General features: G+C 46.1%; 1 protein-coding gene across 2 annotated transcripts in view; it reads left to right on the top strand.

Annotated features, from left to right (window-relative positions):
• LOC100121336 (unconventional myosin-IXb) overlaps positions 1-23,108 on the top strand; it is a 68,242-nt gene that overhangs the window by 1,128 nt on the left and 44,006 nt on the right. The window contains exon 1 of one of the 2 annotated variants that reach the window (XM_031920899.1): positions 6,945-7,513. The exons of the other annotated variant lie outside the window; for it this stretch is intronic. The gene's annotated coding sequence lies outside the window, so the exon portion shown is untranslated. Of the gene's footprint in view, positions 1-6,944; positions 7,514-23,108 lie in introns of those variants that run through there. 2 annotated transcript variants of the gene reach the window in all.

The raw sequence follows: 23,108 nt of genomic DNA, 5'->3' as shown, positions 1-23,108 counted from the left end.
TTTATCAAGTCCAGCGCTGTGTTGAAAAATTGAAAATTATTATTTTGAATTACGATGATCGAAGCGCGCGACGTTTATATTATGTTGTTGTACGTTGGTGGTGCTCTCGGAGGAATTAATCACGAGGGGAGCTTCGCTGGGCTAGATTGAATTGTTGATTGGAAAGGTTGGATATTAGACAGCTTGTGGGATATGTTGTAAATTCTGGCGAACGTGCGCGTTGTTGTCTATTTTTAGAAGATGCTTCGGGCTGGGGATGATGAGGAGAACTCGTATGCAAATTGTTCGTCCGTTACGCCTCTTTGCGATCTCGACCATCATCATCATTAACGCGTATTAGGGACGATCGCATTGTCGTACATTAGTTTTACACCGCGTCTATAGGGAGGAAGTGTCGTACAAGACCGGAGATTATACGCTGTTTCTCGAGATTGCCAGCGTAAATCCATTACAAGCATCGTCGTACACTGTACATAACGCGTAAATAACAAAATCGAAAGCAATTCAGCTAACAGCTCGCCGTCATCGGAAAAGAGCTTTAAAGCTCGCGATTACTTGATTCGCTATAGTTTCTTTTGCTCTCCGAGTCCTGTTGACACAAGCGCGCGGGGAACGTCGAGCGCAAGCGTTTTCGAATTAAGCGCGACGGAACGAGAGACTGTCATTTCGTTTCGGCACTGCCCGCGCTCTTTTGCGCGAGCTTTTTCTAACGCGCGCGCGCGCGCTGTGTGTTTGACTTTACGCGTTAACGACCGCGGACGATCAATCGACGAAATTGAGTTACGACACGCTGCTCTGTGTGTGTATGATATAAACAAAGGGCGACAGTTTCAATAGAACGATAGCCTGGGTGGCGCGAATCGAATCGATTGGGTAAAAAAAAAAAAAAAAAATTGAAATTTCGAGCTCTTCTTTACAGAGACGAAGACGAACGTCCGGCGGCGCAGCGATAAGCTCGTGCGGCAGGGGTATCATCGCTCGGTTTAAGGTTGCTCTGAGAGAGGCTATACACACGCGGCCAAAAGGCTGTGCACAAGGAGATCCTTCTCCGAAAGGCCGGTCTGTGTGTGCCTGGCTCCTGCTTAGATTTCAATCTTTGTTGCAACGCGCTGGTGTGTCCGACGCGGGAGAGGAGAGAAGGATCGCTCTGCGGTCTTTCTTTGCCGCGAGCGAGAAGAATGCAGACGTGTGTGGGTAATCTTAATTCGATCACATCTCTCGCGGAGTTTGGGTGTGTGTCCCGTGGGGTTTTTTTTTTCAAATATTTACAGTTTTGGATTTTTTATCTTGTCCCGAGACTTTACTCCTAAGCTTGTTACAAAAGTCTTACATTACGTGCTATAAGAAAAACGCGCTAAATTTTCGAAAATCCCTAAATGTTCGTAAAATACACAACGTATAGATGAGAGTAGCGCTATAAGCGTTACAATATACTCCCCCTCGATAAATCATTACACAGTCTACTATTTAGCAGATTTATCGTCCCTTTTTGCGCGGCGATGCACGCGTATAAAGCGGAAAGTTCGAAAATAAAAACTGGCAGTTTCGTCGCACACGTATTTAACTACAACGAACAATAATCCCCCGGCGCGCGATTCATCGGAATGAAATGCGCCGCTGCCGATCGTTCAGAAAGAGAGAGCCGTATATACACAGACACACATGACGCGAATAAAAAGTCCGCGCCGCGTAAAGCCGCAAACGGGCTTGTTTTTAGCCGAAAATGCGCTTTAATACACAGCAACTCTCGATTGGTATTTTTTCCCCGCCTCTCTCTCTCTCGCGCGCGCGTGTCGAGCCTCGTAAAGACACGTAGCAAGCCTTTATTCGACTGCGATGCGATGCGCCGTTTTTGTGTAAAGTCATTTTTAAGCTCATAAGCGCCGCGGTTTATTTAAATCTACCGTCGATTTATTATACGTTAAAATATGTATATTTGTGGCTGACGTTTATACGCGAACGAGGCAGCGAATGTCAGCGTAATATGCGATGTGCGGCTATATGATGGGGGGAGGAATGATGTATCAAATGTAAATAAATGCCGAGGCTGTGCCCGACTTAATTGCTGAGATATAATGCGCGCATAGAAATGTGTGTATTGTGTGAAGCGTTGTTATAGTTATACGACCTCTCGTATGGTGTGCATATTGTCGGCTATTATTCGTCAAGCGAATTTATACAAATGTATGTGTGCGCTCATCATTCGATTTTATAACGCTTGGCATTATGAAGCGATTTCTTTTTGAATATACGAGCTTCCGATCCGTCTTATATTTTGCGATATATAAAAATGTTTCAAACAATAGCTGTATATATCTATTAGAAACAATCGTGACGTTTCTCTATACGCACAGTTAAAATTAGTTCGGACCCTCGTAAAATACTATACGCTCGGTCGGCACTACAGCCGCGGAAAATTAAAATAATTCAGTGATAAACTCGGCGTAAAGTATACAACAGCCGTCGCTGCCGCGCACGCGAGCGTTATATACGTAAAATACCCGGTGTATAATAATAAAGTATTCAAATTACGCGGGCCATTGCGCGCTTATACTCTATATATACGCTCAGCTCTCCGCAGTCGCGAGTAATGCCTAAATTTATACTTCCCCGCGCCCTTTCGTGAGGCTATCTTCTAATAAAACGACAATAAACATTATGGGCGTAAATTTAATAACGAATTAAAGCCCTATGTGCGGCCCTTTAAATCACTATTAAACCTACGCGGGAATTAGGCACAGCCGTAAATTTATCCATACGTACGCACTTTTCGAGTAGCCCTCCATTATTACAGCTATACACAATCAAAGCGAGCTCATTGACCGCCGTGTGGAGGAACCAGCTCGCAGCAAGAAAAGCTCGATCTCCAGAGAAAAAAAATTTATCTCACGCGTACGTATTCGGGGGAGGGAAGGGTAAAAATTCTCTCGCGTTGACGAAAGGCTGCAGCACAGCTCGCTCTCGGGGGGCGGAAAAAGCCGCGGCGGAGCGATAAAACGGCCTGGCCGTGGCCGTAGCCGACGAGTGAAAAGCTCGCTTGCGCGCAGAGACGCGCAAGCGAGCAAAAAGTTTATTAGTTTCCGGCGAGCGAAAGCGCGTCGACGGCCAGAACCCGCGGAATACAAATGGCGCGGATAATGAAGAGGAGTGTAGAGCAGCGCGTCCGTAGCCGCGTGAAGCGCGCGAAAAAGTGCCCGCGACGTAATTTACGAACGTGCTTCTGTGTGGAGGTTTATATATAGGTATACGTGGTGGAGAAAGAGCGACGGGGTATATATAAAGGGTTGTCGGGGAAGGAACGCGATGATCGGCGACGATTAAGACGGGGATCATCCCTTGGCCGTAGTGTTAAACGAGGCTGAAGCGGCGATTGCTGTGATGCAGCCGCCGAGCTCTTATTCAACCGGCTGCCGTCGTCGTCGTCGTACTTCCTTTCAATTTCACCGTGATTAAAGCGCGAGACTTATATTTTTATAAGTGCAGCTTTTAAGGCGACAGCTTTAACGCGATGTTTATACTTCTGTCGATGCGGAAACTCTCAATGATGGAAATTGTGAAAAACTGTTATACGAATTGAATCATCCAACTTCGATTTGCGCGTGTGTATAGGTATAGCAGCCGAGGAGAAAAGTTGATTTCATAATCCGCAAGGGCAAACATATCGCAAGCACGATCGCGCGGATCTTCAAGTCGTAGTATAAAAGTCAATTTTCTTATTTCCTCGAGAGCATCGCGCGGAGAGCCACTCGGAGGGGCAATAAAAATCTTTTTATACTCTCTCTTTCTCTCTCTTCTCTCTCTCGAGTGCCGAGAAAATGAAGACGTCAATAGCCCTAACGCGCGCTTTTCTTTCGATTCCGGCGCGTCACGTCGACTCATTAGTGCAGCGGGACATCGCGAGCGACGCATACCAATCTCTCTGCTGCGTAGAGAGAACAATAAATTATGCCAATAAGATGTGCGCGTGTGCTGTTTACTCGTCCGTCTCTCGCGGAGCTGCGGCTTTTTCTCCTCCTCGGACTGCGCAGCGCAACGCCGAGTAATAGTGCGGACCTATGAAAATAAATGGCTCGCCTTTATCACTCGCGGATAATCTAGGGGTATGTACCGTGTGTACGCGTCGTCGAGTCGTTTTTCATGCCAAATTGAGGCAAAAAGAACGAGCCGGTATTTATTTAATTCTTATTTGTTATAGACGTGGTAAAAAAGCGTCGTGAAGATTTTCCTAAACACACGGCGACAGTGCGATTACCACGCGCGAGTTTGAAAAACAAAATTAACTGTAGACGCGGAAAATTCGGAGGTTTCTGCGGGGTATTTGGAAATTTCCGACCGCGGAATCCTGAAAATGCAATCTCGACGTGCGCGGAAAAGCCCCGCGTTATCGTCGCCGGCGGGCTTCGTCGCGCAACTATCCGGCTATTAGTTTGCTCTCGTTGATGAGTTTGGTTTGCGACGCGTATAAATCAGCGCCTTCTCACCGATAATATGCGTATAACGAGGAGCCATCGGAATAATTGCTCTTTCGCATATAGAAGAATTTATCCTTTAGAAGGGATATTATTTCCCAGCTTGTTATACCTGATTTAAAAATCGCGGGGGCGGAGGATTATTCAACTCTCTCTCTCTCTCTCTCTCTCTCTCTCTCTCTCTCTCTCTCTCTCTCTCTCTCATCGCACTTATTAGTCGTAAAATCGCATTCGGCAGTCGCTAATTGGCAATTTCCGAGGCACTGTTATCGCAAATCGCATTCGACGAGTCTCGTTGCTTGATGTGCGGTGTACACACATATATATATATATATATATATGCACATACATACGTATATGTATACATCGCAGAGAGAGAGCAGAGAGCGCGCGCATGTGATGAACGGCAAGGAAGAGGAAAAGCGAATAAAAATAAATAACGCAGTCGCGAAAGGAAGAGGAACGGACACAGCGCAACTCGCGACGGAAGAAGGAAGGGATGGGGGGGGGGGGGGACTTGCCGTACAATAGGAATTCCTGCTAAGCCTTTTTTTCGGCCTTGCGGAGAATGCAGTCGTGGATGAATACGCTTCTCCATAACACTCGTAGATCAAGTCGGCGAATTATTCTTCCCTTTTGTGTTACATTCGCGAGAGGCATTTGAAAAAACTCCTATTCTCCGCTCGCCACACGACGTAATTCAGTTTTTGTGTATACTCGACCGCGGCGCTGCTGTAGCGCTTGATTATACTCAAGTAGTCGCGTTCCGGGTACGGCTAGACGAGGACGCGTTTGTCTCGTATGGATTTTAAAGCCGTAGTGGCGGCGAACAGAAGTAAAGGAATATAGCGCGCAAGAACGACCAGATGCGTTCTCGACTGTCAGGTATAGCCTCGCGATGCGTCTGGCTTACCCCATAATACAGCGGACGTTTGCACGGGGGGCTGGACCCACGCATATTTATACGCAGAGCCTTGTAAAACACGCGATGCAAGGATGAGCGAGAAGCTTGAATTTCGATGGAGATGCAAAGCAGTTCTTTGCTACGCGACTAGGTATAACCTAGTCGGAACAGCGGCTGAGAGAATAATAGCTGGAGCAGCTGCGGCTTTTCAATTGAATTATATGCAAGGAACGGGTTTGTGGAGGGTTTCTAAGTAGATACTGGAGTCCCATTAACGGAGCTTGAGCATGTTGCGACTGTGCGGAGAATGTGTGCGATCGCGGAAAAAAGGTTCGCTGCGATTGGTATGCGAGGGCCAAACCGTAATGAAACAGTTCTCGACTGACGACGGCGACCTTTTCGGCGTGTATTTATTTATTCAAATAAACAGCTAAAACAAGAATTTCACGTTATCCAGTATAGTAAAAACAAAACGATAGACGCGCACTTCTAGGTGCATCGATCCAGCAGCGCACCTGTACACTGAGACTCGACAGTCCAGCTGTACTGAGTGTCGCGCGCGAGTACACACACGTTACACGCCATCCTTAATTGCCGCTGTCTCTCGGCGCGAGTGGAGGGGAAAAAAGCGCCGGCTTAAAGAAGTCATTCGCGCTTCCGTGCTCTTTTAAATCGAAAAGGAAAGCCGAGATAGAGCGGCCCGTTAAGAACCAGTCCCTCTCTCGGATCGAATCCCTCCTCCTACCTGAATCCGATTCTCCGCATCGGCATCGTAGAGAAGGTCGCGCATCTCTTATATATGCCCTTCCACGGACGCTTGGAGCGGTTTCAGCTCTGTCCGAGCGTGTCTAATAGGTTTGCACACGGTCGGGCGAGCTCTCGAGGGTATGTGTGATCTGAATGGACTTGGAGATTCTATTTTATTTTTCATTACGCTTTTGCATCATTTGATGCGTTGATCTAGGCATGTACGCCACTCGCATTCATACGGCTTGAATAAATCTTGCCCCCACACCGTTTGAGCTTTCTAGCTCCTAGTATCTGTAGGGGAAGATAGGTGGCGCAGAGGCCCTTGGCTATTTCTCTCATCATAATGTGCTCGCCACTGCTAGGTGTAGAGGTGCGCCGTCCATACCAAAACAGCTTTGTCTGGCTTGCTATACTTGAGCTGCTCATGCTGTTTTTCTGCATCCACTTTTACATTAGCATTACGATGAATTTCGCAATTCTTCCTAATTAGTATATACACAGCCTCACACGGTCGTCGTGGGCGACGAATACACGCACGCACACGCGCGTGGACGACATTGTATTGTTATTGGATGATTAAGCAGCGGCGATCATGATGCCCGGGGAAGGGAAGGGGCCTCTCTCTCTCATACATATCCCTTCCTCCTTCTCCTCCCCCTCCTCCCTCCTTCCTCTCTCGCACGTTCTTCTTCCTCTTCTCCCTCGCCGCAGCCGCTGCAACAGCTTGACTTGCCGCTGCAGCCCGCGAGAGAGAAGTCTCTTCTCTTATTCGACTCTATATCCCTCCGCGAGCGCGTGTTTTCTCCGAGAAGGACGTCCGCACGCTGTGCGCGCATGCACATATATACACAAACCGGCGAGTCTCGTTGCCGGTCTCGATTTTCCTCTTTAATTTTTTTCGTCGTCCCCCGCAACGAAGCTACAACCAGAAGAGACTTCGACCAGTGCAGTGTGCAAAGTGTTTGTTTACTTCTTTTACTTCTCGTGTTCGCTTGATTGGGCAACTCTTCTCTCTTGTGTAGAGATAACAGACGCCGAGAAAACATCGCGGAGTGAAGTGCGCTTCGTCAGCGTTTTAAGATATAATAAAGTGAAGACAGTGAAGTTTGCGCTGTAGCGATACAGTGCATCATCGGTGTAGCTCGAGTGTCGTTGGGAGCCCTCGTTGCAGGCTTGCTCAAAGGGAATTTCTTCGTCAGTTTGGCGAAGCTTCAGGACTACCGGCGACGTTCGATGGAGGAGGGCCTTTGAGAGAGGAACGACACCCAAGAGATTCGCCGAGCCGAGCCAAGAGAGAGAGAGAGAGAGAGAGAGACAAGAGTATGAATTCGACCGTTGGAGTATAGCTGCGGAGACAATAGCTTCTGGGATACCAGTCGCTTGATGGGAGGTGAGCGTCTCTCCGTGTATTAGCATACTCGATTATGTCGTTGTATTTATTCGAAAGTTACAGCGTTATTATAAAAATACGAGGCGAGAAATTGGATGACGAAGTTAGTTGATATTGGGTTAGAAGTTGACTATAGTAGTAAAACCCTTGACCGCTTCTACCACGCTGTGGACCTTTTCATCCTCGTCGGCGCGCATTGAGTCAATTGAGAATAGACAACTAAAACCGAAGTGCATAATTGGAATTATACATTCACCGAGTGTTTGCATTGTACGCACACACACACTCGCGACTCTGTGCACACATTCAAATTACAACGCGCGCGAGTGTACATCGAACAATAGTAAAAGTTCCCCGTATAACTGTGTATCACTATGCACTATTTCGCGCTTATCTCAAAGCGACAATCGATTCGACAGCGAAGTTTACGAGTACAGTGGGCGATCTCACCTTCCCTCAAGCTTATTGGTACCCTCAAAGGGAATCTCTTTAGCTGCAGCGAAGACCGGCAGCATAGTGCGCCCTCGAGGGCAACAACGCAGTCTCGGAGAGGGACGACGATTATTTCAGCGGGAATTCCTTCGGGTACTCCGAAAAGATATCGCCGTGTCAAAGGGGACACGGATATGCATATTCGCATATGCGCTGCGCGTTTCCATGTACCCTGTATGCCTGCGTGTTAACGATTTCATCGGAAGCATTTGATTCGAAAATTATACGTTTAATCGGCGCGATATACTCCACCTTTCTCTCTCTCTCTCCCTCCGCGTAAATATTCATTAGGCTGTGCAGCTCGCGCGCTGACCCCATAGCGATTTGCATATCACAATCGACGTCATATCGTCGCGTTGTCCCCGAAAAAGAGAGAATATACGCCGCGAGTTTTGACAAATTACAGATATAGCGAGAAGAGAGAAGAAAAGCAAACGGAGAAAATATCGTAGAGAGAGAGAGAGAGAGAGAGAGAAGCCGACCGATATCCTGCCTCCACTTTCAGGAGACGCACACACGCGCAGTTATATATCTATACGTGGGTGACAATGGAAGGCCGGTCCGGAAATTGGAATTTGCCCGGCGCCGATTGTTCCTTCTGGGCGTAGTGTACGTAAGCGCGACGTCGATTTCCATTTTGCGGCCACTACCGCGCGACTCTCTATCTATACCTATATACACATCTCGATTGATCGATCGCCTCGCGTATAGAACAATAAAAAAACCGATGCGTATATACAGAGGAAAAGAGATTCTCGACACTCGCGCACACGGTCAATTAGCAACGCCTTCCGCGAGCCAATTAATTACTTTTTTTACGCGACGACTCGATCCCGTCTGGACGTGTGAGCAGAGCAGCTGCGCCGAATTATTTCGTCGGCGTGAAATTTTTTACTGTAATCGCGCGCGAGGGAAGAGCTACAGAAAATCGCTTTTTATGCAGCGCAAAGCGTGTCGGCTGGAGCTTGAATTAAACGCGCGAAATTGGAATTTTCGGCGCGACAATAAGGGATGACGCTTTAAGCGCGCGGGAGCTTTTTTGCATGCGGCGCTGCTGGAATCTCTGAATTAAATAGACCAACATTGCGTATACGTACACCGTACAGACTTTTTTTTTCAAGTATAGAATTTCTTCGAACACCAGGGCGGGATGTTGATTCCGCGTCTATAGCAGGACTATCACAACGGCGACTACGAAAGCCGATGGTGCGTCGAAAAGAGAAGAAAAAAGCGCGTTCCGTAAATCCACTGCGGTATCTCCATTGAAGCGTCCCTCCCAACATACACACATGCAATTTATCGGCTAACTTTACTCCGATCCAGTGCACTCCTTTGAATCACCGGTAATACAGCTTATATATAGCACGGAATGATTTTCTAAGCTCGACACACCGGCCTGACATTCTACACGTAATCCTCGAAAAGTTTCCGCTCGATCCGTCACTCATAGAATCTCCAACCCTATATATGTATACAAACAGACACACAAGCGCGTATCTCCCGGAGTAGGCTATACCCAGCGAGGCGTCCAGCGGTTATAGCGCCGCACAGCGCGATAATATGCTAATTAGCATATCGTACATATAGCCGAGCTCGACTCTCTCTCTCTCTCTCTCTCTCTCTCTCTCTGACAGCTAGCAAATAATTTAGATAAGCGGATCATCCGCGCGTTAAGCTCTGTGCCGCCTGACTGACGCGAGCGAGAGAGATGGTACGGCCGAGTATACAGTATATAGGGGACAGGAGTGAAGAGAGCAAAAAGGAGCCGTTGTCGGGATCGCGGAAGAATGTCGTCGGCGAACGGCTTCGCTTTGTGTTGTATATATTATGGGGATGTATACGTGGAAGGATCGCGCGCGCGAGGGCTATTATAAAACGATGTTGATGGAATCTCGATCGCGAAAATTTACTCTTTCTCTCTCTCTCTCTCTCTCTCTCTCTGCATGCCAATGAAGGATTTTTATCGCTGGTTGATTAATTAATTAATTGATCGTTGCAATTTAACGAATCAATTACATACTGTACCCACCGCTATCTTCTCGGCGATCGATGATGACGCGCCATCCGAAGTGTGTATATGTATATAACGATGACAGATATTTCGCGTTACACACTTTATACGGAATATATCTTTCAGATACACACACACACACACACACACACACACACCTATCGAGTATCATTTTAATTGACCGATCGCGCAATTACCGGCAGCGGCGCGCTGTTCGCTCTGCGATCCGATGTATAATAAAAATACTACGCACACACACACAAGGCTGCAATCAGTTATTGCGCGAGAGAACGTATATTATTACCAATCGAGCCGCGAGCTGCAGAGCTGCTCTCTTGGTCCGCTTTAAAATTGATTAAAATTATTAGTCGATACGACACCGCGAGAGCATCGCCGGTAAAATGATCGTAATGGTATTGGATTAAACGTGTCGCGCGCCGCCGAGAGCAAATGAATATTAACCGAATTAAATTTCCACCTGTATAAGTTTCCACGCCCGCGCGATGATTTATCAGGCGTATCGGATTCCTTCGATTCGTAGCTGCAGCTCTCGATCGAAGGGGTAGGGGGGGGGGGGCGGGGGAGAAGGAGACAATAAAAGAATCAACGGCACGCGGAAAGCGGCCTATAAATTGCCGCGCGAAGTAAATAAATCGAAAGGACCAGCGCGTCGTGTACAGTCGAACGAGATCAATCACGCCGCGGCGGCCTCGAAACCGAAAAACCCGAAAACCAAGTGCTAGTGCCGTCGAAGCCGCGAATCTCTCTCTCTCTCTCTTTATTATGGCCCTTTTTCCGTCCGCCGGCGTTATTTACAGGCGGAAAGTCGAATAGGTATAAACTGGCCTCTCCCTTATGGATTTGGAGCTTTTTCAAATTAACGTTTTCGAAACGCCTTCTTGTAATCCGCATAATGGGCTTTTATGGGCGTGTAAGAGCAGCGGGAAATTCGAGTTTACGAAACTGCGCGACTTACAGCACTGTATATATAGTACACTATAGATATGTATAGGGTATTATACCCGCACGGCGTCGAATCGCGCCTTTATTGTCGATTCGATCGGGAAACTTTCCTTGCTTTTGCCCGTTGTCCTCTACCAGCTATAGCTCTCCCGGTTATATGGACTCTCCGGAGGGGGAGGAAACTTTTGCGTTTATCGGAACGAATGGACGCGCGGACTCGAGTTGAGTTAATGAGACTAACGTACAGTGAAATAAAATGTCGACCGCGAATTTCCCCGATAATTAGGATACTTTGGATATATGTGGACCTATATATCGGATTGATAAAAACTATATAGAACTGTTGAACGATGTATCGACGCGTAAATGAAAAATGTATGATAAATAAAATAATAATAACGGTTCTCTTTTATATAGCGTTCAGCCGTATCGCGATAAAATTTTACGCCACAGCTTTAAAAATAAAATACGCGCGTAAAATGATGCGTCGACTTTAGCCCCCATCGCTGGGGCTAACTATGAATTTTCAAGAGATGACTTTTAACCACTTAACATGTGCTTTATCTTTACAGCGCGCCGTTTATAAATACGCCGCGCGCGCGCGCACGACATGTATGCTTTTAGAACCCTTTGAATCTTTAAAAAATTCCGAGGAACGGTTTTAGCCCCATATAATGCTGCGGAACACGAGAAAAAATTATTCTCCGTTATTAACTTATCGTTTCTATAAAAAATTTATCGCTTAATTGAATTCTCTATATGATTTTTACAAAATGTGTACCTATTATATACTGTACGAATTTTAATTAAATATACTTATTTAGAAAAGTAAGTAAGTAAGTAAAATATTTCAGCTTGCATGGCAAACTAAAATTGTTCAAGCAAAACATGCACCAGCACGACAGATCTCTATTATATTTATTATACAAAGCTTATACCTCAATAAAGGAATTAAAAAATGCTCGATCGTTCTTTCGATAAATCCCGATGTTTGTTAATAACCAACAAATATACATCTCTCTGCAGAGCTTTCTCCGAATATAAAAGCGCAAATATTTCATACACGATTGAACAATTCCATATATAACCAATATACACTCTCCACTTATTTACATGTCCAAGATATACACTCCAAGCGTATAACGTCGAAACATGTTTATTCGCGAGCAAACATCGCTCCCGAAAAAGGCTCGATAAAATTATAAATCTCCCATAACGAAAGCTCTTTCCATCCCACATGCAGCATCGATGCATCGAAATATTCTCTCTCAAATAACTGTCGCTCTCAGCGCGCGCAAACAATCAAGCCAATGGAATAATCCGTAAAAAGCGCTTTTCGCACATTCGCCAGCGCACCGAACGAGCTTTAAAAACTTAATCTCAAAAATTCCCTTCCCACATCCGCTACGATCGAATCGTAAAGCTCTCGCTCCAGTAGTACAGGCAAATTATTCGTAAAATCAACGTAAACGTGCCGCGTCCGTTCGAGCTCACCTCCATATACCTATCCATATATATATATATATATATATGTATGTATATATAGACGCACATGCGCGAATGTGTCGAGAGCGCGCAAAATAGCTGGAGAGAAGGCCCCGAGAGCGTAATTAAATTTGCAACTGTAATTTTCGACGTAATTACCTGACATTCGTCGAGAGCGAGCGATACAGGCGTGGCGCTGCGCTTCGGCAAATCCAATGACTGCATCCAGCCTCCCCGTATGTGTGTGTATCGCTCTCTCTCTCGTATAATTTTTTATTGCCGATGATTAAAGGTCCGAACAACGCGCGCAGGCAGGAGCGCGAAATCCAATGACGCGCGTTTTGCGCGCGCGAATAAAGTCGTTTTATCAAATTATAATACAACGATTCGCTTCGCGCAGATTGTGTGTATAGCTTCGGGAATCTGGCTGATGAATATACCTAAAGCGCGTGTGTATCACGTATGTATACATAGTTGAAAAATCGTTTAAACATCGCCGCGGTAAACGTTTGTTGATTGACCGATACATATAGTAAATTTGATTTTCGAGCACACACACAATTAACCGAGTAAACAAGCTCGATGCAGAATTATATAATTCGCACATACACAGCATCGCAGCGGTCTAGTCGAACTCGTGGCAAAATATAAACGTTCTACTCCGAACCGCACAATCGAGAGAGAGAGAGGAATTCGAAGCCTCCGCGAAAATTCCCCGATAATTCGCGGCAATCGCATAAAACCTCGCGATTATAAATCTCTATTGAATCGAGCCTCTCTCTCTCTCTCGCGCTCGTTCAAAACGCAATTAAAGAAAGGGAGCTGCGGGATCTCTCTCTCTTGAAAAAAAAAAAAATAATAAAAGCAGCGCGTAGTGTAATCGCCGGAGGATCGAATAAGCGATGTTTTTCCCGCGCGCGCGCGGATAATCTGCTCCTTTTTTCTGCGCAGCCCCGCCAGTGGAATAATCGTGCGAGAGCTGGCTGTGGGCTGTAAAGGAGGGGTCAGCTGGTGTACCCGGATGCACGGACTAGTTTTTCGTTGTTATTGCGTGTATATTGGTATTCAATTTCCCGGGTTTTTTTTTTAATTACGAACGAGGATAATATATATCGTTAATTCACTCGGAAAATCTCAATAACTGAGTGCATACAAGGTATGTATATAAGAGTAAAAGCGAAGGACGCTCTCGGATCGATAGTCGATCCCGGGACAGCCTGTTTATTCTAAGTACTTGTAAGCACGGCCCATTACCTTCCTCGTGCTTAAATTGTATTACAATACAATGGCGCGCACTCGCGAATACACGGCCTTTACATAGCCGGGCTGCATGTTAACGTTAACCTCGTGATGCTGCTCTAGCTTTTATTTTTCCTCCTCCGCCTCCTCCACCTTCTTCTTCGCTGCTTCTTTCTTCTTCTTCTTCTTCTTCTTCTTCTTTTTTCTTCGACTCGCACTGCGTATCGGCTGCTTTGCATTTCGCGACGCTCTGCGCATCTTCGTTTTTTTCTCGCGATTAACTTTGTTCGTCTCGTGTGTAATACACTCCCGTCGTCGTCTTCGGAATAATGCCTTCATTTACTCGAGACGGAGAGGGCTGCGCGCGACAGCTTGAGGAGCGACGAGTCTCGATATTGTGCGGTGATCTTCAATTTTCGAGCTTGTGTTATATGTGCTGGAAAATTTAGTCGAGAGATCAGATTTAGGGCAATTAAAGTCCCGTATAAGGTTCTTGATCCTGTTTTGGATATATTTACACACGCGGGGGCGGGCTGCTCGCTCAATTGGGAAATTAATCGGAGCGAAAAAACGAGGAGAGAAAAGTCGGTCGGAGTAGCATATATAGTACACAAGGTCTTAAGTGGCTTTCGCAGTTCCTCATCTACCGCAAGAATCTCTCTCGAGTGCCGCTCGATTTAATGGCCAATTCGCGTAGTGCGTCTCGTGCGAAAAATCAAGCCCGCGATGCCGTCGTCTACACCTCCCCCTCAAAAAAGAAACAAAACCAAAAAAAAAACCACCTCCTCTCCGCTCGAAATTTTTTTCTAAACGCTCGTCGCTCGCTTTGACATTTTTTTTTCCATAGAGACGAGTCTCAAAAGTCGTCGCATAATTAAATGCGCGTCGACGATGACGAACGTTTGACACTGTGTGCTGCTGTGGCAGCGTTTATCACAACGGCGTTTTTATTCGGCGCAGCGAAAACGTTTGATGCACATGACGAGATCGCGAAACGCCGTGGAAGAAGAAGGAGAAAAAAAAAAACAAACACTGTACGGCTACGAGTGTTGAGACCGAAAGAGAAGCTGGCCTCCGCTGTCCCACTTTAAATAACGACGCGTCTGTCTCTCTGTCGCGGGAGAGATGAAAGAAGGTTTCTGCAAGCGTGATGAGTTTGAGGGGAAAAAGTTGCGGAAATACGTGGAGCCGCGCGCGGGAATTATTATTATGCGGGATTTCGGATGTGTTCGAGATGGTGAGTTTTTAGCGGGTCGATTGTGATTTGAAATTTTATCCTAAATCGTAGATATAGATGATGAAATCTTAAGAGAGATCCACCGTACGATTTCTGATAAGGCCTGCAATAATAAAATATTGACTTTTATGACATCGTGCGAGCACGCGGATAGGACCTCTTCAGCACCGTTTGAACTCACCGACTATCGATAGTCTACGGTTAGTGAAGATAGGTGGCGCTTAGGCACTTTCTTGTTTCCCTCATTTTAATGTGCGCGCGGACTGCATATATACATAAGTGTGCCATCTATGCTGAAACAGCCTTGTTGGTCCTGCTCAAATGGTTCGCTCATGCTATAACTGCCTTAGTCTACTATCATTGTTTAACCATGCTCGACTACCATGTTGCATATTCCTGTTTCATGAAGCTATTTAACGCTGGCGTTATAATAAATGACAAAATTGTCACCAGATGATCCTCCAAAAAACTCCAAAATATACGCAATAACCCACATTATTTATATACGCACGCGATATAAATTCGACATCAATCCCCCAAAAACCATACTATAATCGCGCTTTATTATTTAGATTCCGCAGCTATATACACCGCGGCCGAGCTCTTTGTATCCAACAACAGCCTTCTATAGTTTCAAATCTGCGGTCGGGAGAAATTTGAAAATTAAATGCCCCGCGGCTCTATATTCCTGCATTTATTTATTCACCTAAACACGATCCTCTTTAGATTGCCGTGAATTTTTCAAGCTACTCGTACACAGCCTCGTGATTCAAGGGGTATATATAAGAGGCAATGAAGATTGACACTAATTTTCATTCGATGAAGAAAGCTCGATAAGGAGAACCTTTGGATGTGTGCACGCTCGCGCGTTCTCTTTATAATTCAAGCGCTATAATCTATAATTATAATCTTCCGCAGCTCTCGCTCGCGCTGAACTCTTATATACACTTTAAAAGCGCATTAATATGAGAAAAACGTTTATACGCTCTCTCCTCGCGAGGAAACTGCGGGCAGCGATAAGAAAGCGCCTTATATTTTCAATCGTAGAACAAAGTATACAAGTCGATCGCTTTTACGGAAAACACAAAATTGCCTTCGCGTATCAGCTGCAGCGCACATGATCCTCGCTTATTCTCTATTTCCAGCTGTGCCTCAAAGGCCGCGGAATTTCCATCTCGCCATTTTCCCACACACACACACACACACGCGCAGACTCCGCATTACAAACGTCTCGGAAGCCAAACAATCCGCTCTCGAAACCCACTATATGTAAAACTCTATGCATGTCGGCGTGCAGCGCATGGGAACGCTCAGAGTTCGAAAAAAAGAGTCGGCTAAAAAAAATAGTAGGGGGCGGGAGGTAAGGTCGGCCCAGAGGGATGTTGTTGCAGCGGCAGCTCTTCCCCCCCCCCCTAATTACATGTTGCGCGCGCGCGCGCGAGAGGGAAAGAGAGAGAGAGAGATGCTATATGGTATAGAGCTCGCTGGAGAGAACCCGAGAGAGGCGCCTGAAGGGAAGGTTCAGAGGTCAGGGCTGAGCACACGCGATATTCCGGTAATGTGCGTCTGCCGGCACGCATGATTGGAGGAGATTATGAACGAGTGTGCTATCTCTCTCTCTCCCTTATACTCTCGCGTAATTGCATATGTAAATATAGATATATACACGCTGAAACGAATGCTCTCTCTCTCTCTCTCTCTCTCTCTCTCTCTCTCTCTCTCTCTCTCTCTCTCTCACTGGCAGGTTGTTAATGAAGACTCCAATTTCCGAGTGATTCTCGTCCGGCCTTGCTTTGTCGACGTCGCTCGAGGCCGGATCTATATGCAACTTTTCACTGTGAAACATAATTCGCGCGCGCGCCGTAAAAAGCTGTGAGCGTCGATTTGTTTCGGCGGTTTCGCTCGTTAATCCGCGTTTTATTTCGGAGGTGTGCGGCGGTCTTTCGCGCCCGGCCCCCGTGCCCGAAAAAATGTGTTTGTTCGAAGAAAAAAGGAACGTACGCCTATGTTCGTTTGCTCTATGGATTTTCGTGGCTTTGAAAAAGTTCGACACACAGCACTCATAATTAAATTTCGGCGCTTGTTAGACAACTTTCAATATTCATATGTGTGTGTAAAAAATTGGGTGTATATATTGGTATTCTCGCTAAAAGTTAATTTAGGCTCAGGGATGTATACACGTATAAAAAATAATTTTTTTCCCCCGTTTATTCACGCGCAGCGGTAGCAGCTCGCGCTCTGCAAAGTAGTTCCTTCCTTCCGTCCTTCCTCTGCGTTTTCCGCGACTTTCGCGAGCGCGCGCGCGTGTGTGTGGCCGGAATTTTAATTAAACTTTTTTCTTTTTTCCACGACGACGTCTAAACCATCCTCTCGTCGCAGCGGAAACTACTTCCGACGACGTCGCGGCTCTCGATGCCTTGTTTTACTCGCGACTTTTTTGCCTCGTGTCTACTTACTGTGTGCATATACTCTTCAAGGATGTATATACGTATACGTTATAGACCGCAAGCCGGATTACGCGAATCCGAGCGAAGCAGAGAGTTTTTTCCTACTCCCTCGTCGCTTATCTAGCTGATGATACAACGTATATTTCTGCGAAATTAATTTCGCATATCGACGATTCGTATACTTACACATTGGACACGATTCCCTTGTGCAGCCACGGATGCGGAATGTAATCGTTGGAAATTCAGCGACGAGGAATATTCAGCGCGACAGCGCGCGGCGAATCAATTAATGAGAAACTAGCTCTCCGATCTCGGAACTTGCGGCTATATCGGAGAGAGAGAGAGAGAGAGAGAGAGAGAGACAGCGAAGTTGATCCAAACTTGGCCGCGCGTCGCGCGATTGGCTTATCCTAGGTAGGAGCTAACGAATTTACCCCCGCTAATACCGTCTTCAATTATATCTCATCTCTCTCTCTCTCTCTCTCTCTCTCTCACTCTCTCGCGCTTGTGGACTATTGTGCATATTTAATTGCGCGCGATGGAGCGCGTTAAAGTATTCATTATATGCGTATAATAATATAATCTATGGAGTTCGGCGTCGCCTATATCAAATGCCCGGCGTTTAATTTACAATTATGCGCTGTGAAAAGCACCTATTTATTCTTACACACACGCAGAGGGCTGTTTCCCGATATAAAAGAGCACCGTCGGCTTTATGTATAATACAAAGTGTGTAAAAAAAAATCGAGTATTTTTTAATCCTTCAAAGCGTACGTGTCAGCACACGCTCGCTCGTCGTTTAGGGCTGCAGCGCACAAAAGCCCGCTCGGCCGCATTGTTTCCGAGGATGCGGGCGGGATTAAAGGCAATCGGTAAAAAAACGAACAAGACCACACGGTCTTTTTAAAATTCGGCCGCAAAGTGCCTTTATCACCCAGAAAAAAGCAGCTCGCTCTCGCTATATAAGAATTCACGCAGCAGCGCGCGGGTCCTGCAGGCATCAACGTCTCTCTCTCTCTCTCTTCCTCTTCTTTTTTCCGCAGTGCAGCTGCCTCTCTCTCTCTCTCTCTCTCTCTCCCGCGTCGGCGTTTTATCTCGTACACGCGCGTACGAAAATTCTAACCCAACACTTTTCCCTCGCTCGAGTATTTATTATTTCGCTCAGCGACGAGTTAGGAGAAAAAAGTACACGTGGTATGCGAGGAGCTTAATCATCGGAAAAAATCCACGTAGTAGGACCCCCCTTACACGTATAGTATGTATTATGCGGGACATATACAGCCGCCGGCGCGATTGACGTTTTATACGCGAGCGAGCGCTTGTTCCGCTGATGTTGCGATATCATTCTGCTTCGCTCTCGACGCACTGAATGGCCACTCGGCCCGAGTTCTCTGTGTATTTGTATAGTCGCCGCTGTGCTGCTGCTGGTTTACGCGATGTATGTTGTTTAGCCCAGGATGTGTATTAAACAAGACGTGTGTGTTTCTGCGAGAAAAGCTCGCGAAAATAGCTTTCGATTTGGTTTCGCGCAGTGTTTCGAGCCGGGACTATGAATTTAAGCGCAGTACCTATAGTATAATGCCTGGTTCTCGATGATGGGATTATGGGTGTATAAGTGTACACGTCCGTTTTCGAAAAATCGCGAAAGCTCGGCGTGTGTATAACGCGTATTATTAAGCAAATGATAGTGCTTCGCTTGTAAAAGTATAGTTTCGGGGGGTGATGTCTGCCGAGCGCGAGAGAGAAAATCAAGACTCCCGAGAGTTCTCTCTCGCTTATTTTCTTTTCTCTCGTTATTCGAAACAAGCTCACGCACGCGCCGGGCTCTGAAGCGGAGGTGAAGAGTTTAACCCGATGCGAGTAAGAGAGAGAGAGAGAGTTGAACGAGTCGATTTACATGCACACACGTTCCCACGCTATCAGCCGTAGTTTCTTCTGTTCGAGTTAAAGTTTAAACGCAGTTTTTTGATAACGAGCGATTAAGGATATTTTAAAAAAAATTTTCCATCAAAAAACATATCCTCCAACTAGGAAAAAACAAAATTCCACCCGCACGTCTGGAGAATGCACGCACCGGCCGCCCACAATCCGCTGGAGGCTATATCCGCGCACTATAGCACTCCTAATCACAGGCTCGACCAGTTCTTTATATCCGCGTGGAGGAGGAGACGAACTCCGCTCTGCGAAGAGGAATATTCGAGAGGGGCGTGAGTCCTGCTCTAAAAGCCCGACTTGTCATGCATCGCCTCCTAAAACGCGAATTACAACAATTTCGAGCGCGAGAACATATCTCGCATACCCTGCAACTCGAGCCTATAAATACGATCGTGATTAAGATCAGCGGCGGAGAGATTCAGCGCGTATTTAAACGCTTGACAAAGTGCGGGAATTAGCGCTGATTATGCGCTCTCTACTTTTTCTCAGCTTCCTAGCTCTCCCTTATAATTAACGTCATCTTATACGTCTCGGAGCTTCTCGCGGAGAGAAAGAGCGGCAAATAACAGAAGACAAGCGCTCGACTACTAACTCTCTCTCTTTCTCTCTTCCGCGTAATATATTTTGTCGTTAGTCTAGTCTCGGTGCAGCGCGGCGGAGAAGCATGGGAGAGAGAGCGACAGAGAAGGAGCCGCCGCTTAAAACAAACACGGCAAAATCGAAGCGACGGCGGCGGCATTGCCGTAGGTGGCCTGCACTCGAGGGAATATAAATTTATCGGCTCGTAGTCGAGCGAGCTCGACGCGATATCGCCTCTCGCGCAGGATATTCTCCTGCTAAGCGCAATCTCGAGACTTGTTATATGGATGCTCTCTACTGTTATGCGTATACGTCTCTGCGTATATATGGCGCATATGTACATGAGCAGGGAATGGACGGGATTTTTGCGGCTTGGTTTTGCCTGATGTGTGTGACTTTGGCTCTCAGGACGAGTTTGTCGGATTCGCTTGGCTAATTAGTGTGTATTCGAGTCCGCAATGGGTTTGATCGAAATCTGTCTCCGAGAAGCCAAGATAGGTGGCGCATACGTGCTTTTTTCTCTATTTGGCCGAGTTGGACCGCTCGCGCTGTAACTGCCATTATTATATTTATATACGAAAATAATTATGTCCTCCTAGTAGCTGTTTGCTACTTCTATTTTGTGCAATCAAATTTGATCCTCCTGAACAGACACAGTTTCGTCTCGTACGCAGTATGTATCGAATATTCCAACGCTAATATTTTTACGAGACTCACTGCAGCGATGGTAGGCAATTGAAAATTTCTCTTGTTTACGTGCGTTGCAAGCCATAACAATAAAGTGCATTATTAGCGACGGTAAAAATGCAAATGTAACTGCCCTCGCACCGCGGAATGAAAATACACGCATAATGGAATTTATGGATTTTTCATTGAAAGTGCGCGCGCCCCTCCCTCAAAATTGCTTTATACATAGTGCGGCGAGGCTCTATTAACTTTTACTGACCTACATTATCGTGAAAATAGAATTTCGACACTCTTAAAAGCCTTCGAGTCGGCCTATATAGCTTTTATCGTATATCCTATATAGCCTGCTAGCGGTGTAAAACCATCTGTTGATGTTTTACAAGGTAAAGTATAGTAATTTTGTCGTTACATTCTATACCAAAAGAAAATTGAAAATATATTCGGAATTAACTCATACACGAAGAAAAAAGGATAGTTCGTCCAAATCCTGCAGACCCGTGACTTAGGAATATAAGACACCAAAAAACAGTTTTGGACTGGCCTTTAATCTGTGAACATAGGTGGCGCATAGGAACTTTTTAATTTCCCTCATCAGAATCCGCGCGCATAATGTATACATAGGAAGTTGTGTCAACTATGCCAATACTGCCTCGCAGAGCTTGCTGCCTAAGCTGCTCATGCTATGACTGCCCACATACTTGTCCCGATAATGTTATGGATGGATAATTAATATGATTACTACATTCTTGGCACCGATATAAGAAGTATTATTGATATATAGAAAAACCGACGTACAGTAGGATAAAGTTGCAAAAGTGTGCGAAAAGATCGACGTTTACACTCACATACCCATACAGGCGCAGCCGCGAAGGAAAACGCGCCAAATAAGAGTTGACGCCCTGACGGTTATGATGATGGACGATTAGCCCTCGGGGCTAAAGCCGGCGCATAATTCACTCTACGCCGCGCGGCGTCGAATATATATTCGCGCATGGATCGCTTCACTCTCTCGCTCCGTGTCGCGTACTTTCACGGCCGAACGGACGCCTGCGAGCTTATTCATCCCGCGTCGCGAGCCGACGACGACAGGCTTTAACGACCCGCGGATGATTCGTCGATCGATCGATCTAGGTCTCTCTCTCTCTCTCTCTCTCTCTCTCTCTCTCTCTCTCTCTCTCTCTCTCTCAATATCCCTCCGGAAACACGGGCGATTAGAGAGCGTCACTTTTGACGCTGTCGAGTCGACGATGACGTCGAGAATTGAGATTTTTATACCAGCCGTAGGAGGTTCGTTATTTTAGATTTTTTTTTGCGAGGAATAGGAGATAACTGCGAGAGCCAGGTTATATCCCGACTTCTGGCGGGTGCTTAGTTTGCATCAATTCTCGCGACGAAAGAGCACAGAGAGGATTTTTTAGACCCTTTGATGACCGACTGTAGTAGCGAAAAGCGGACTCGAATTTTTGCGATGCAGGTATGAAAAATTGCGTTCTCCTAGGCTGAGCTGTGTGGTAGTCACGATTTCGAGTTTAGCAGAAACAGGTTGGAAATATTATCTAAGGTGTTTCAGGGTGAAAAAAGGTGTTTGTAGGAAATTTCCGTATAGATGTTTCATCTATAGGTATGACATGGGTTGAAACGTCGCCTTGTATCCGACCTCTGATTTCTGGGGATCACTTATCGGGCGTTTTGGATACCTTGGCACGCTTTCTCGTGAATTTAACCTACGCAGGCTTGAAGGGGACGGAAAAATACGCAAATACAGGTAGACTAGAACTTTGGGCAGTTGCTGCTAAGGGATGAAACATCCCCTCGAATTCGAGCTCGAAAATCCCGTATTTCTGGGGTTTACTATGGCCGTATGGGTCCCTGCATTGACTTCCTGATTACTTCTGTGCGTTCATTTGATTGGCTTGTAGATAGTGCATGCGTCTAAACGCTCAATTCGTCAATGGAGAAGTTACCTGGTTGGCTCATATAATGATTAGAATGAGAGAGAGAGAGAGAGAGAGAGAGAGAGAGAGAGAGAGAGAGAGTTCTTTTTCTCTTGTACAACACTATAGCCGCTATTCGTCTTGTATTGCCCGCATGAAGCGAACAGAGTATTTAACGGTGGGAAATTATTTATCTGGACGTTTTGTTCTATCGAGTTGGTGTGCCCGGCGCGGAGAATACGTGTTTTGTCTCCGCGCGAGATCGTCAGTTGCAATGTCGCATTTTCTCTTCACGGGCTACCGGAGAAAATTGATCGAGCGCGTCTGGCGCGGCATATGATATTGCGGATTGACAATAATTTACTGTCGCCGCGAGCTTGTTTCTTTTTTTTCCCGTTATTTTTCCGTTTCAAAGTGGACCTCGGGTATTTTGTTATTTTTTTTATTGCCTCTCGTGCGGGCCTTTGTGTGCGCCGTCGTCTATGAAATATGCGGTTTTAGAAAAAAATGTTTTGGCTTCATCACTATTCTTTCCCTTAAAGTGGCTGTTACGGTTGACAGAAAAGCAATTTACTCTCGCGGATTA

Source organism: Nasonia vitripennis, chromosome 1, assembly GCF_009193385.2.
Source record: "Nasonia vitripennis strain AsymCx chromosome 1, Nvit_psr_1.1, whole genome shotgun sequence".
Lineage (NCBI taxonomy): Eukaryota > Metazoa > Arthropoda > Insecta > Hymenoptera > Pteromalidae > Nasonia > Nasonia vitripennis.
The sequence above is the reverse complement of the archived record's forward strand: the minus strand, read 5'-3'. Positions and strand labels throughout refer to the sequence as shown.